The sequence below is a fragment of the Dermochelys coriacea genome, chromosome 8 (assembly GCF_009764565.3).
Source record: "Dermochelys coriacea isolate rDerCor1 chromosome 8, rDerCor1.pri.v4, whole genome shotgun sequence".
Classification (NCBI taxonomy): Eukaryota; Metazoa; Chordata; order Testudines; family Dermochelyidae; genus Dermochelys; species Dermochelys coriacea.
In genome coordinates this window covers 76,267,322-76,282,772 of record NC_050075.1, presented here as the reverse complement: position 1 = coordinate 76,282,772, position 15,451 = coordinate 76,267,322, and positions in this window count along the sequence as shown.

Genomic DNA, 15,451 nt, shown 5'->3' with positions numbered 1-15,451 from the left:
TTGTTAGCATTATAGGATTAGCTACAAGTGTTGTCTTTGGTTTGAGATCTGAGGTACAACTGACCTGTGATAAGTGACTGGTCCCAGGGGATTGGGAGTAATCTCAATATTGTTTTGATTTTTGGTATAAGGTACCATCTATCAGGAAGGCAGTCATGCCTGGGTGGCAAGCTAGACTACGGTGCCTAAAGGGACTGTATGAGTCCATGTTAAGGCTGTTGTAGGGCTTTAGGAGTTCACACTTATTCCTTGGTTAGTAAAATCTAATTATAGAACATTACCAATTACTTTTTTGACTGAGGGTTTTGTTTGTTTTCTGAAAAATGCAGACACAGTGACACCAGAACTTTTCACAAACTCATGCTAATTTCACTAAACTGGTTAGGTCAAAAAAATTCCCCAAAAAATAAATCAAAGCATTTCATTTCAACATTTTTGAATGGAAGGGTTTCCATTTGAAGTGACTTTTTGCTACAAATTTTTATTTAAAAATTATCTAAAACATTTTAAATGGTCATCTTGACAATGATCCATTTGAAAATGCCTAAGTGAAATGTTTCATTCAACATAATAGTAATAGATGACTTTTCAATTCACCACATTTTGAAAGATTGTGCTTCATTTGATATCATTTCCCCCCCACCCCCATTTAGGAATTGCCAGTCAGCTGAAAAAAATATATTATTAACACAGTTCTACCTAGAAGCCCCAGTCATGGACCAGGGCCCCATTGTGCTAGGTGCTGTACAAACACAGCCCAAAAAGACAATCCCTACCCCAAAAGAGCTTACAACTTAAGTAACTCCCAGATGATCCTGCAACCTCAACTCAAATTATTGGGAGAACTTGTGTTTAATGTTACTCATGTGAACAAGTGTTTGCAGGATTAAGGTCTAAATTACACTGTGATGGGTTACCCTCCCACCTCCGGGGTGCCACCTGATGTACTAGGGTACCACTGAGCCCGCCTGTTCCACCAGCCTGAGCTTCCTTACACTGTTCTGCTGAGCCAGGACTTCAAGCCTCCTCTAGCACATACAGGTAGGGACACACCTAGCTGCAGAAAGACACAGACACTGAAATCAGCTCTGCATGGGAAGACTCAGCTAGGGAATTGCCCCGCACTCAAATGCACACCTTCTTGAGTGTAAACCTAATATTGGATTGTCTTGTGTTTCACAGAAAACTCTACAACGTACACTCATGAAATTCACTTCCTCCTTCAATGTGGAGGAAGATATGCACAGATTCTCCCTCCCCCCAAGTTATAGATTCCACAAACTGGGTTTAGAAAAAACAAAAACAAGTTTATTAGCTACAAAAGATAGATTTTAAGTGATTATAAGGTATAGCAAACAGATCAAAGCAGATTACTGAACAAATAAAACAAACACACAAACTAAGCTTAATACATTAGAGAGGCTGGTTACAAGTAGTAATTTCTCACCCTAAATGTTGTTTTAGGCATTTCTTTCACAGGCCAGACACCTTTTCCAGCCTGGGCTCAGTCCTTCTCTTCTCCCCCCCCCTTAGATGTTTTCAGCAGTCATCCTGGGTGGGGATTCAATGAAGAACGAACCAAGATTAGCTCACTTCCCTGCCTTAATTAGGATTTACATATGGCGGGAATCCTTTGTTTCCCAGTTTGATCCCCACCCCCTATTAGCGGAAAAATACTATAGTCCAAGATGGTATCCAGTACCAGGTGACATGATCACATGACCCTGCAATGTCAAAGCAGCCAGGAGTCAAAGGTTGTTTGCAGCATGCCAGGAAGCTTCTCGGGAAGGTGGGAGATTAGCATCTTCAAAGTCCTATTGTTCCCCCAATGGCCCATCCAGGCTGATTGCATTTTGTCTGGTGGGTGTTCCCTAGGTGTAAACACAGTTGTAATAGGTACAAAGACAATATTCCCAACTTCAGATACAAAAATGATATGTGCATACAAATAGGATAATCATAGTCAGTACATCATAACCTTTCCAATGATACATCACATGATCCATCTTGCATAAAACACCTTAGTTATGCCATATTCACATCATAACAATATCTCTATGAAGAATATGGGGCATAGTGTCACAGACACAAACATAAGGAACATTCTAGGCTCTGATGCTATATCGCCTTTCAGAGCATTTAAGTTTCAATTTAATTTTGACCAGAGTTCTGAAATACTGATGTTGTAAGGCCCCCTCAGGTTAGTAGATAGGATCCTAAATAAGTCTCCTCAAAATAGAGGCTTTCCAGTTAGTTTACAAATATGTTTGTGAAATATTTGAGTGAAAATCACAAGTTATACTTAATAAATACTCAGGAGGGTGGGGGGAAGTGCATTGTAAAAAAAAAAAAAGTGCTGCTCAAATGAATGACAAAAAGATTGATTTGTAGATTGATCTTTGTACACCAGATTTGCAAACTGTGAGACCGATCCTTCTCCCACTGAGGTCAAATGGAGTTTTTCCAGTAACTTCAGTAGGAGGAGGACCTGCTTCTTAATGCACAAAAGAAAGGCTGTTTTAATAAATATTAAGGTGTGCGTGTGGGTGTGTGTAGAAGAGATACTACACATAGAGATGCAAAAACAAAACAACCTACTAGTTGTTGCAGGTAGCAAACAATATATTCAATAACAGCTATCAGAATCCCAACAAAGGCAGCCAGGGCTAATGGTCAGAGCAAGGGCAAATCTAAGGCTGGGAGTAGCAGACTAGTTCATAGTCAGGTCCAGACCAGGGTCCATACCAAGGGTCAGAGTCCAAGTCAGGTTTCAGGATCTGAGTCAAGAGGCAAAGTCCAGATCAAGCAAGGGATGTAAGAGCAATCATTACAAATGCAGAAAATCCACACTGTTCCCTGGACACTTCCTGAACTGCCCCTTGGGTTTACATAGGGCAGGGAGTCAATCAGGAGCCAGGATGCTTCTGTCTGTCAAAAACTTCCAATGGCCTGTGTCTACAGAAGGTCATGGGAATTTGCATGCAAGCTGGCTGCAGTTGCTCCTGGCTAGCAGCCTTAAGCTATCTACTGCCTGCTACCAGGCCTGAGTTCTAGACCCAAGGGTGTTATTACAACATCAGTATTTAAGAATTCTGTTCAAAATTAAATTGATACTCAAATGCTCTGAAACATGCTGTAGCATCAAAGCCTAGAACTTGCCTTTCCCTGAGTCTGTGTAATTTAGGCCTTGATGCTGCGAACAATTAAGCATTCAAGTACTCCCACTAAACTCAATGAAACTACTCAGGTTGTAAAGTTACTTATGTTTTTGTAGAGTCAGGGCATTAAACTGTAGGCTTGTTGGGCGAGGGACCATGCTTTTATTCTTGTAAAGAAAGCATCATGCAAGCTTACAACATAAATATGAAATAATAATGTTAATAAGCACTGCGATTTAATAGTTATAGAAACATGTGCCTGCAAAAGGCTTCTAAATTTACATCAAAGCAAAAGTGCACTACTTGAACATAAAGCTCCAATTTGTATCAAAGGTGTGACTTAGTTTTAAACTAAATTTTTATGAGACAAAGTATCTGATTCTCATTTACACTAAGGCCGCTTTATGTCCCTCTATTGCAGTATAATTATCATTTACTCCCACTTTAAGACTTTACTCCCACTTTAAGTGCCAAAGCAGTATAAAGTGGCCTCAGAAAAAATAAGAAATCAGGTCCCAATTGTTTTAGCTTGACTTAATGATATAATGTTTTATCAGCAATATTAAAAAAATTAACTCTCTGTGTAAGTCCATTGTTTGAGGAGATTTTAGATAAGTAAGCAGTAGCTATGTCAGCTTCTAGCTAGTGATCTTTTTTTGACACCCTTCCCCAAGTGAATTGCATAGACAAACATACTCTGTTTGAACAAGATCAATGACAGCAAAATTGCTTGCTTGTCTCTAAAAAGACTCTAATAATGTGCATCAAGGGAGAGACCCATGGTCTGACAGACTTTTTTCCCCCCCAGTGTAAAACATAAAAAAAACCATTTCAAGAGCAAAGAAAAAATCAGTTTAAAGTGCAGCCCCAGTTAATTATATCCAAAAGAGTAATAATAAAATAAACTATTAAATTTTAGAACTTCCTCTTTAAAGGATTAAGCATTTGGCAACTGTGATGTAGTTAAATGGCATGCTGAACAATGGACTCAATCACTTTATAGTGAGGTACCAGTCAAGCATTGCCATGAAATAAGATAGTCCATATAAATCACATGTTGACTGTATTTGAATACCAGTAGACCTATTTCAAATCATACTTAGAATAGGTAGCTTTTATTGGGTAAGCTTTAGCTACACATTTATGGCTTTTTAATTCTTAAATTAAAATTAACTCATGTCAAGACTTTAATTTCCCAGATATAGATTGGAGGACGAATGCTAGTAGTAATAATAATAGGGCTCAGATTTTCCTAGATGTGATAACTGATTGATTCCTTCATCAAGTAGTTGCAAAACCAACAAGAGGGGATGCCATTTTAGATTTGGTTTTCGTGAGTACTGAGGACCTCATAGAGAAATGGTTGTAAGGGACAATCTTGGTTCAAGTGACCGTGACCTAATTCACTTCAAACTGAATGGAAGGATTAACAAAAATAAATCTGCAAACAGGGTTTTTGATTTCAAAAGGGCTGACTTTCAAAAATTAAGGAAATTAGTTAAGGAAGTGGATTGGACTGAAGAACTTATGGATCTAAAGGTAGAGGAGGCCTGGGATTACTTTAAATCAAACCTGCAGAAGCTATCGGAAGCCTGCATCCCAAGAAAGGGGAAAAAATTCATAGGCAGGAGTTGTAGACCAAGTTGGATGAGCAAGCATCTCAGAGAGCTGATAAAGAAAAAGCAGAAATTGTACAGGGGTGGAAGATGGGAGGGATCAGCAAGGAAAGCTACCTTATTGAGGTAGAGTTGGACCTTGCAAAGGGAATTAAAACCAATAGTAAAAGGTTCTATAGCCATATAAATAAGAAGAAAACAAAGAAAGAAGAAGTGGGACCGCTAAACACTGAGGATGGAGTGGAGGTCAAGGACAATCTAGGCATGGCCCAATATCTAAACAAATACTTTGCCTCAGTCTTTAATAAGGCTAAAGAGGATCTTAGGGATAATGGTAGCATGACAAATGGGAATGAGGATACGGAGGCAGATATTACCATATCTGAGGTAGAAGCGAAGCTCGAACAGTTTAATGGGACTAAATCAAGGGGCCCAGATAATCTTCATACAAGAATATTAAAGGAATTGGCACATGAAATTGCAAGCCCATCAGCAAGAATTTTTAATGAATCTGTAAACTCAGGGGCTGTACTGTATGATTGGAGAATTGCTAACATAGTTCCTATTTTTAAGAAAGGAAAAAAAAAGTGATCCGGGTAACTACAGGCTTGTTAGTTGACATCTGTAGCATGCAAGGCTTTGGAAAAAATTTTGAAGGAGAAAGTAGTTAAGGACATTGAGGTCAATGGTAAATGGGACAAAATACAACATGGTTTTACAAAAGGTAGATCGTGCCAAACCAACCTGATCTCCTTCTTTGAGAAAGTAACAGATTTTTTAGACAAAGGAAACACAATGGATCTAATTTACCTAGATTTCAGTAAGGCGTTTGATACCATGCCACATAGGGAATTATTAGTTAAATTGGAAAAGATGGGGATCAATATGAAAACTGAAAGGTGGATAAGGAACTGATTAAAGGGGAGACTACAGCGGGTCATACTGAAAGGTGAACTGTCAGGCTGGAGGGAGGTTACCAGTGAAGTTCCTCAGGGATCGGTTTTGGGGACCAATCTTATTTAATCTTTTTATTACTGACCTTGGCACAAAAAGTGACTAATAAAGTTTGCGGATGATACAAAGCTGGGAGGTATTACCGATTTAGAGAGAGACCAGGATATCATACAGGAAGATTTGGATGACCTTGTAAACTGGAGTAATAGTAATAGGATGAAATTTAATAGTAAGAAGTGTAAGGTTAGGGATTAATAACAAGAATTTTAATTACAATTAATTAATAACAATTTAGGGATTAATAACAAGAATTTTAGTTATAAACTGGGGACGCATCAATTAGAAGTAATGGAGGAGGAGAAGGACCTTGGAGTATTGGTTGATCATAGGATGACTATGAGCCGCCAATGTGATACGGCTGTGAAAAAAGCTAATGCAGTCTTGGGATGCATCAGGCGAGGTATTTCCAGTAGAGATAAGGAGGTTTTAGTACCGTTATACAAGGCACTGGTGAGACCTGACCTGGAATACTGTGTGCAGTTCTGGTCTCCCATGTTTAAGAAGGATGAATTCAAACTGGAACAGGTACAGAGAAGGGCTGCTAGGATGATCCGAGGAATAGAAAACCTGTCTTATGAAAGGAGACTCAAGGAGCTTGGCTTGTTTAGCCTAACTAAAAGAAGGTTGAGGGGAGATGAAATTGCTCTCTGTAAATATATCAGAGGGATAAATACCGGAGAGGGAGAGGAATTATTTAAGCTCAGCACCAATGTGGACACAAGAACAAATGGGTATAAACTGGCCACCAGGAAGTTTAGACTTGAAATTAGATGAAGGTTTCTAACCATCAGAGGAGTGAACTTTTGGAATAACCTTCCAAGGGAAGCAGTGGGGGCAAAAGACCAACCTGGCTTTAAGATTCAACTCGGTAAGTTTATGGAGGAGATGGTATGATGGGATAACATGATTTTGGTAATTAATTGATCTTTCAATATTCATGGTAAATAGGCCCAATGGCCTGTGATGGGATGTTAGATGGGGTGGGATCTGAGTTACCCAGGAAATAATTGTCTGTAGTATCTTGCTGGTGAATCTTGCCCATATACTCAGGGTTTAACTGATCACCATATTTGGGGTCTGGAAGGAATTTTCCTCCAGGGCAGATTGGAAGAGGCCCCGGAGGTTTTTCGCCTTTCTCTGTAGCATGGGGCATGGGTCACTTGATCGAGGATTCTCTGCTCCTTGGAGTCCTCAAATCGTGGTTTAAAGACTTCAATAGCTCAGACACAGGTAAGAGGTTTTTCGCAGGAGTGGGTGGGTGAGATTCTGTGGCCTGCATTGTGCAGGAGGTCAGACTAGATGATGATAATGGTCCCTTCTGACCTTAATATCTATGAATTATCTGCAAACGGGAAATACAGCAGTCTGGTCACAGCTCTGCAAAGCAGCAGTCTCTGCTGTGGTGTGTTTAGCTAATCAGAAATTAAAATGTGAAGGTGGCTTGCTGGCTCATCACGTAACACAGGAGAGGCCAGAGAACCTACCACTGTTTTTAAAAACAGCAGTTCAATTCCTGGCACAAACACTGAGGCTAGTTTAAAACTCCAGTGGCTAAAAAGATGCTAGATTATTGGTCCACTGTAACCCAGAGCTGTGGGGAAACTTGCTTTGATATCACTCTTGTAAACAGCAAAGTCCAAGGGACAGAATGAAAAATGGAGAAGAGAAGTGAATAAAGGTTATTATGGAGGAATGTTCTACCCTTTTCACTCAGCTACTTTAAATATTTGTTCAAAGTTTCAAATATAAAGGTTATTTAATTTGAATAAAGGAACATTATAAAAAGCTCTTTAATGCACAATACCACACTGTTATATAGCCATTAAGTACTAATAATAGCCTAGGGCCAGATCATTCCCTCCCAGGGTAAAACATGGTTGCCCTGACCCCCAAATCGAGTAGATCCCAAGGAGCCCTCAGGAAATCAAGGCCATCTACACAGGACTCTGGGGTTCCACGCCAGCTCTGGAACACAGAAACCCCTCCAGTCCACAGCAGCAGGCTCCATGGGTGTCACATTACCAAGCTGCAGCTGCCCCGTGTTCCCTGTAAAGAGGGGTACCCCACTATAATGTCCTATGCTGTATAACCTTTCCTTCCTGGTCACTGAGAGAAATGTGCATCCCACTACCCCCAGTCCTATCCAGCCAAGACTCACCTACTGCCTGCTCAACTCCCTCACCTCATGTGGAGTCTGACCCTGAATGATCTTGCCTTCAGCTACATACAGTGGGCCTAGTGCTGATCACCACAGATTCCTGATTTATTACATCATTGTGAACCAAGGCCAGTATTTTTATTTCAGCTCAGCTTGAGATTCATGGCACCATGATGTGTGGTCATATGATAACAGATTTTAGAATTGTAAGAAAGCGGGGCAGGCACCAAAGGGAGCAAACATCCCAGGGCTGGCAGCTCTTTAAAGGGGAAGCACAGTCAGTGCCATGGAGGTAGAAGACAAAAGATCTGCCCCTCCTATTTATTAGGTAACAACCCATTGTTCAAGGGACTTCTGACTCCTTCGAATCCTTCCTCAGAACTCATTCTTTTTCAGAAGCTTTAGATCACTGATCTCAGCTCCCATGCCCTCTGCTCCTGCTCCCATGAATTTGCACATGTAAAATGCAAATACATACAGTACAAAGCAAGATGAATATGAAGCAGAAAAATTAAATGCTCTAAACTGCAAAAGCAAATCAACTTCCCTCTTATTTTCTGTGGCCTCCTTTCACCCTCTCGTCTGTTGTCATTGCCCTGGATGTTATCACTCTGTTCTCACTATCAGGCCTCCAGTGTGCAGACCTTGTCTTTCTACTTCTCTGTACAATGCCAGGCACATGCATGGTGCTATATAAATAAGACTATCCAAGGCCAATGGGACTTGGTTCAACAGAAGTGCCCAATCTCTCTGTATGAGATAAAGTGACACCCTGGTGCAGTAACTTGTGTCAGGACTACTGGTCATATTTAAGCCTACACAATAACTGTGTCATCCAGACTGCATGATAAGGACTTCAGTAGCCTCACCTACTGGTGCTTGGCTACTGAAAGGGGATGACCTACAAAGAAGGGGGAGACACACTTTACCTTTGCCCCTTTAAGGAGATGGCTATCATGGGATACTTCCCTTTGTATTTCAAGAAAGTGGCAGTTCTCTTAGCCATTATTTCAGAACTTCACTTGGTGTCTGAGCTCTTTGGCAGTGCCTGAGCTATACCCTTGGCAATTACTGTTTACTTGGTTACATGCAACGTTTCTGTGCTCAGCCGAGATTCTGCTGATGGGCTACACTGTTAAACATTAAATATCACTTCAACAATTATCAGTGCAAACAAGCATCATGGTTTGAATTATACCCACTGGACAGCACCTGAATCTTCTGAACTATATGTTGTAAGAGTGCCGTTGAAGTATACCAACTCTTAAATATTTATGGTTCTATTCAAAAAGACAGATCTTTAGCAAGGCAACAAGCAATGGCATAATTAGAAATTAGCTTCCAAAAATTATGTACAGAAATAAGGATGCTATAAAGTATGTGGATTTTAATTTTCTATAACATGTAAAAATCAATTAAGAATGCTAAGGCTGCATTTGCTAGCAACTTCAAATGCACAAGAAGAGGAACCGAACCATTAAGGGGCAAATCTCAGTTCCCTCGCTGGTTAACTGAGTAGGGTGCTGGGGATCTCCCACACATACAATCCACTCTGCAGTAGCATCACTCTGATTCCATGAAGAAAAGGAGTACTTGTGGCTCTAAGGTGCCACAAGTCCTCCTTTTCTTTTTGCAAATACAGACTAACACGGCTGCTACTCTGAAATCTGATTCCATGGTGGTACTAGCCAGTGGATGCAAGCAGTGACATGTCCAGCAGCTCTGACCCTACTCTACCCCCAAAGAGATGGTGAGCACAGCCACACAGGGAGTCTCCTGGAAGCAAGGCTTTAAAGTATAAAGAGGATGTGCAAGCAAAATCTCTCTCCCTCTCCAGCACGCAATAGAGTTGCACCAGTTCTGCAACATCTGGGACATGTCACCCGTGCACAGAAGGGCAGGATTTTCCACTTACAGCATCTTTGAACAGAGGGGAGAGGGGGTTATTTTTAAAATGTGGGGCCCCATCCTACTCCCATTGGGGTCAATGGAAACCCTCCAATTGACTTCAGTCTCAGCAGGCCCGTGCCCCTGGTTCTGAAGCCCAAAGTTGTCATGCTGTTGCTAAAAATGGGCTAAATGACCTAGCAATTTTTTCCCATCTCTTATCATGTATATAATTTAACAGTTGTTTAAGGAGTCTGTCCTAACAGTGCCTGACAATACTACTAGAGGTAAAGTGTTCAGACATTTCAATGACCCTTCCCCCTTTTAGGTGAGTGAAACTCGGCTGTTAGAAACTTGCTCCAGGCTGAAACTCACCCTTTGAGGGCTCATCCCAGAAGTTATTTATTTACAACATTTGACAAATCTGTTGCGGCACTTTGGAGATTTAAGACTAAAAAATCCAAACTTTCTGGGAAGTGGGAAGGAATGGAGCTTCTGTTGCTACTTTGTGGTTCATATAGCTCATAAACAGCTCATGTAAGTCATGCTTTGAAATCAAATTTTACAGGCCATTAGCAGATAATGAGAAGAAATCCCATCTGGTAACTTGAAGGAAAAAAGGGGGTAAAGGTATCATATTCTAGAAATCATGAACTCCACATGCTCAGTGCAATCCTGTCCACAACTACTAATCTAGGTTGGTATGGCATCATTACATTTGCGTATTCTAATCATGACATTCTTGGTACTTCTGCCAAATCCATTATTAGGGCTGGCAAGCAATTAAAAAATTAATCACAATTAATTGTGTGATTAAAAAAATTAATCGCAATTAATTGCACTGTTAAATAATAGAATACCTTTTATTTAAATATTTTTGGATGTTTTATACATTTTCAAATATATTGATTTCAATTACAAAACAGAATACAAAGTGTACAGTGCTCATTTTATTTTTGATTACAAGTATTTGCACTGTAAAAAACCAAAAGAAATAGTATTTTTCAATTCCCCTAAGTACTGTAGTGCAGTCTCTTTATCATGAAAGCTGACCTTACAAATGTAGAATTATGTACAAAAAATAACTGCATTCAAAAATAAAACAATGTAAAACTTTGGAGCCTACAAATCCACTCAGTCCTACTTCTTCTTCAGCCAATCGGTAAGACAAACAAGTTGGACAAACAAGGCTGAAGAAGAAGAAGGACTGAGTGGACTTGTAGGCTCTGAAGTTTTTCATTGTTTTGTTTTTGAGTGCAGTTATTAAAAAAAAATCTACATTTGTAAATTGTACTTTCACAACAAAGAGACTGCACTATGATACTTGTATGAGGTGAACTGAAAAATACTATTTCTTTTAGATACATAGATACTAAAATAACCTTTCAGTTTTCATATTGATCCCCATCTTTTCCAATTTAACTAATAATTCCCTATGTGGCATGGTATCAAACGCCTTACTGAAATCTAGGTAAATTAGATCCATTGTGTTTCCTTTGTCTAAAAAATCTGTTACTTTCTCAAAGAAGGAGATCAGGTTGGTTTGGCACGATCTACCTTTTGTAAAACTATGTTGTATTTTGTCCCATTTACCATTGACCTCAATGTCCTTAACTACTTTCTCCTTCAAAATTTTTTCCAAGGCCTTGCATACTACAGATGTCAACTAACAAGCCTGTAGTTACCCGGATCACTTTTTTTTCCTTTCTTAAAAATAGGAACTATGTTAGCAATTCTCCAATCATACGGTACAGCCCCTGAGTTTACAGATTCATTAAAAATTCTTGCTGATGGGCTTGCAATTTCAGGTGCCAATTCCTTTAATATTCTTGGATGAAGATTATCTGGGCCCCCCGATTTAGTCCCATTAAGCTGTTTCAGTTTCGCTTCTACCTCAGATATGGTAATATCTGCCTCCGTATCCTCATTCCCATTTGTCATGCTACCATTATCCCTAAGATCCTCTTTAGCCTTATTAAAGACTGAGGCAAAGTATTTGTTTAGATATTGGGCCATGCCTAGATTATCCTTGACCTCCACTCCATCCTCAGTGTTTAGAGGTCCCACTTCTTCTTTCTTTGTTTTCTTCTTATTTATATGGCTATAGAACCTTTTACTATTGGTTTTAATTCTCTTTGCAAGGTCCAACTCTACCTCAATAAGGTAGCTTTCCTTGCTGATCCCTCCCATCTTCCACCCCTGTATAATTTCTGCTTTTTCTTAATCAGCTCTCTGAGATGCTTGCTCATCCATCTTGGTCTACAACTCCTGCCTACGAATTTTTTCCCCTTTCTTGGGATGCAGGCTTCCGATAGCTTCTGCAGGTTTGATTTAAAGTAATCCCAGGCCTCCTCTGCCTTTAGATCCACAAGTTCTTCAGTCTAATCCACTTCCCTAACTAATAACTTTTGTTTATCATTTTTACAGTGCAAATATTTGTAATAAAAAATAATATACACTTTGATTTCAATTACAACACAGAATACAATATAAATAAAAATGTAGAAAAACATCCAAAAGATTTAATAATTTTCAATTGGTAGTCTATTGTTTAACAGTATGATTAAAACTGTGATTCATCGCGATTAAAATTTTTTAGTTAATCGTGAATTATTAGCCCTAATTATTATCTTACTACATAATAATAGTCCAAAAACAAATGTAATACAGAAATGTTCATACAAAAAACATCCATAAAATATTGTGAGACAAAGCCAACAAGCCGAAGGAATCTCATAGGGAAGGCAGCCAGCCTCCAACACTTAGGCCCCTTGCATTTTCAGGCTAATCCTGCTTACATCATGCATGTGAGTAGTCTTATCGAGAGCAAAGGGAGCAGGCCACTGCATTTAATGGGGCTATTTATGTGAGTCAGTCAAGCAGCATTTGACCCTTAATATTAAAGTGGACCCACGGATCTCAGTGGGAGCTACAAGTGCACAGTGCCACTGAAACTCGGGCCACTTTTACATACGACATTAACTATAGGGACCCAGGTTTGAAAATATTGGCCTTAATAGTTACTTGGGAATTTCCTCACTTTTGTGGGTTTGTCTCAAAACAAAATCTACAAGGAATGACGTTACAGCTTTGTGAAATACCAGCACAGGCTGGAGCACCTAAAAGGCATCAAATTAAATATAACATAGAAGATCTTCCAACATCAAAAATCACTTTGCCCAGACAGGACTTTTTAGGGAAAGTGTAAGGACTCAATCTGACACCCACTGAAATCAATGTCTCCAGTACATCAAGCCCTAAAGCTCCAAAATCGAAAAAAGAGCCTGATCCTGCAAAGCCCTTATGTGAATAAGGACTACTCAGGAGAGTATAGGCCCATTGGCTGTAGTGTTTTCTGACTACCCTCCAATTCATTGTTTGTTGGGAAATATCAAAGCCAATGGAATAGTAGGTGTCCCAAAATGTCTCAATTCAGAGAATTAGTGTTAACTGAGTCTGATTAGCTCCATTTATCTCTAATTAATTACCTTTACCTAATTAGACACCCTGTTTCCAGTAGACATGGAGTCAAGTAGACTAGATTATTAGTGTAGTCATTGTGCCTTTACAAAATCCTGAAATTAATGAAACGTGCAAAAGAATCTGCAGCTTTAATTGCACAGGTGTTGCCTTATGGCAAAGCTTTATCATCTGATTACGCCAAGGGATTATTAGTGACTTTTTATATTGAGGATGAGCCTGTGAAATGTACCTTAGCAACAGCTCATTAGTTTAGGGTTGTTACTGTATTATTTATTACATTCAGCCTTCCCCATTATCTAGATTGATTCATGGACCGATATATTTTCCTCCCCTCTGTGCAGAAAAAAAATAAATAAATAAACCTCGGCTATTGCCAGTCCAGCTGCAGTATGAGAGGAATGCAGAGTGTATTCTCCAGCTACCAATCTTCACTCTTTAAAATAAAGCTTTTAAATTGGTTTAAATAAAAGTCTTTCCACCCACCCCCAGCAAAATAACCAGTTCAAGTAACTTTCAATATGGAATGTTTTCTGCGTGTGATACAAACAGCTTGGACCATCTTATATCTCTTCATATAAATAAAAACTCTTTGTTAGATTGAAAAACAAAGCAAAATATTTTTGTGCCAAAAATAACTTCTTCCTATATAATTCACATGTGCATTTTATGAAATTCTATTGGAAATTTTTACTTTGGAGGATTTTTCCCAGATGGCGGTGTTTTTGTTTGTTTGTTTGCCACATACAAAAAGTGTTTGGATAATAGAAGCATGACTCACAAAGTAAAATGCTGATCTTTAAAATTAGAACAGTTTTCCACATCCCAAAGCTCTATAAGACTATAAGGTTTAGAAGGCCTGACCTTACATTACCCAAATCTCCTCAAAAACCGCCTTTTAGAATCACCAGTTACCAGATTGATATAGTAATAGCTAGGACTGAATCTGGCTACAATCCAGGACCAAGCAAAATGCTCATTTCTTGATAGACCAATAATTCCCTTCACTAGTCTATATGATAATAAATGTGTCTCAAACCGTTTTCTCTGGGGGCTTCTTTTTCCCCCTCCCCAAAATAAAACAAAGAAACATTTTTCTACTATTAGACGTAAAACATTGCTGTTTGTTTATTACAAAATTTAAAATAGGGCAAAAATAACAGGTCACCGGTTACTATATAGGGCATTGCAACTAATTTGAGTAGTAATACTAAATATTTAATGACCCTCCTGTAAAGTATGAACACAAAACTTTTCATGTGTGTGTTATAAAGATTATAAACCTTAATCTCAAAACCAGAGCTGTAACTGAAATAATGGATGGATAACTGAGTAGTGTATGGTTTATATATCTCCACACATTATGTATGTACATACCTATATAGGACATAATCATGCAGCCTTTATTCACATACATAATTCTTTGAAGTGAATTGGACTACTCTTAGAATTACCCATGTGAGTAAGTTTTAAGGGTCCTCGCAACATAAAATGTGTGATAACCACCTGCCATGGGTTATCACTCACCCCAGATTACATTCACTAAAAGCATGAGCTTTTGTGAGATTGTTATATATTTCTTAAGCCAAACATTTTATATGCAAATTTGCTGACTTGTCACTCCCTTACCAGACTAACATGATCACATCAGGCCTGCCCTCTGCTCTCTCTTCTGGCTTCTCATTGAACACCACATCAAAGTCAAGAACTTTGTCTTTAGTTTCAAGGCATGCACTGATCTGGACCCAGGACACGTCAAAGCTCACCTGAGGTTCTGGAATGAGAACTGTGGTGGACAATGCTGCTCCTCAGGCACAATGGAGCTGTCCATCCCAGGAGTGAAGCACATCTGTACAGGAGTCAGAGCTTTCTCAGGGGATCAACCCACTCCTGGGAAATGCACTCCACCTCTACTAGCACCATTTCCCATTCAAAGTGCGAAGTTCACCTTGCCCACAATAATAAACACAAACAGTACCACAGGTACAAACAAAATAGGTTAAACAAATAAATCTCTCATAACTTTCCACTTGGGGTGGGAAAGGGAGAACAGTCCAACCACATGTGACAGCTGTTAGTCACACTGTTTAAGTTACTGCTAGAGGGTACACAGATTCTATGGTGATGAGAGCAGTATA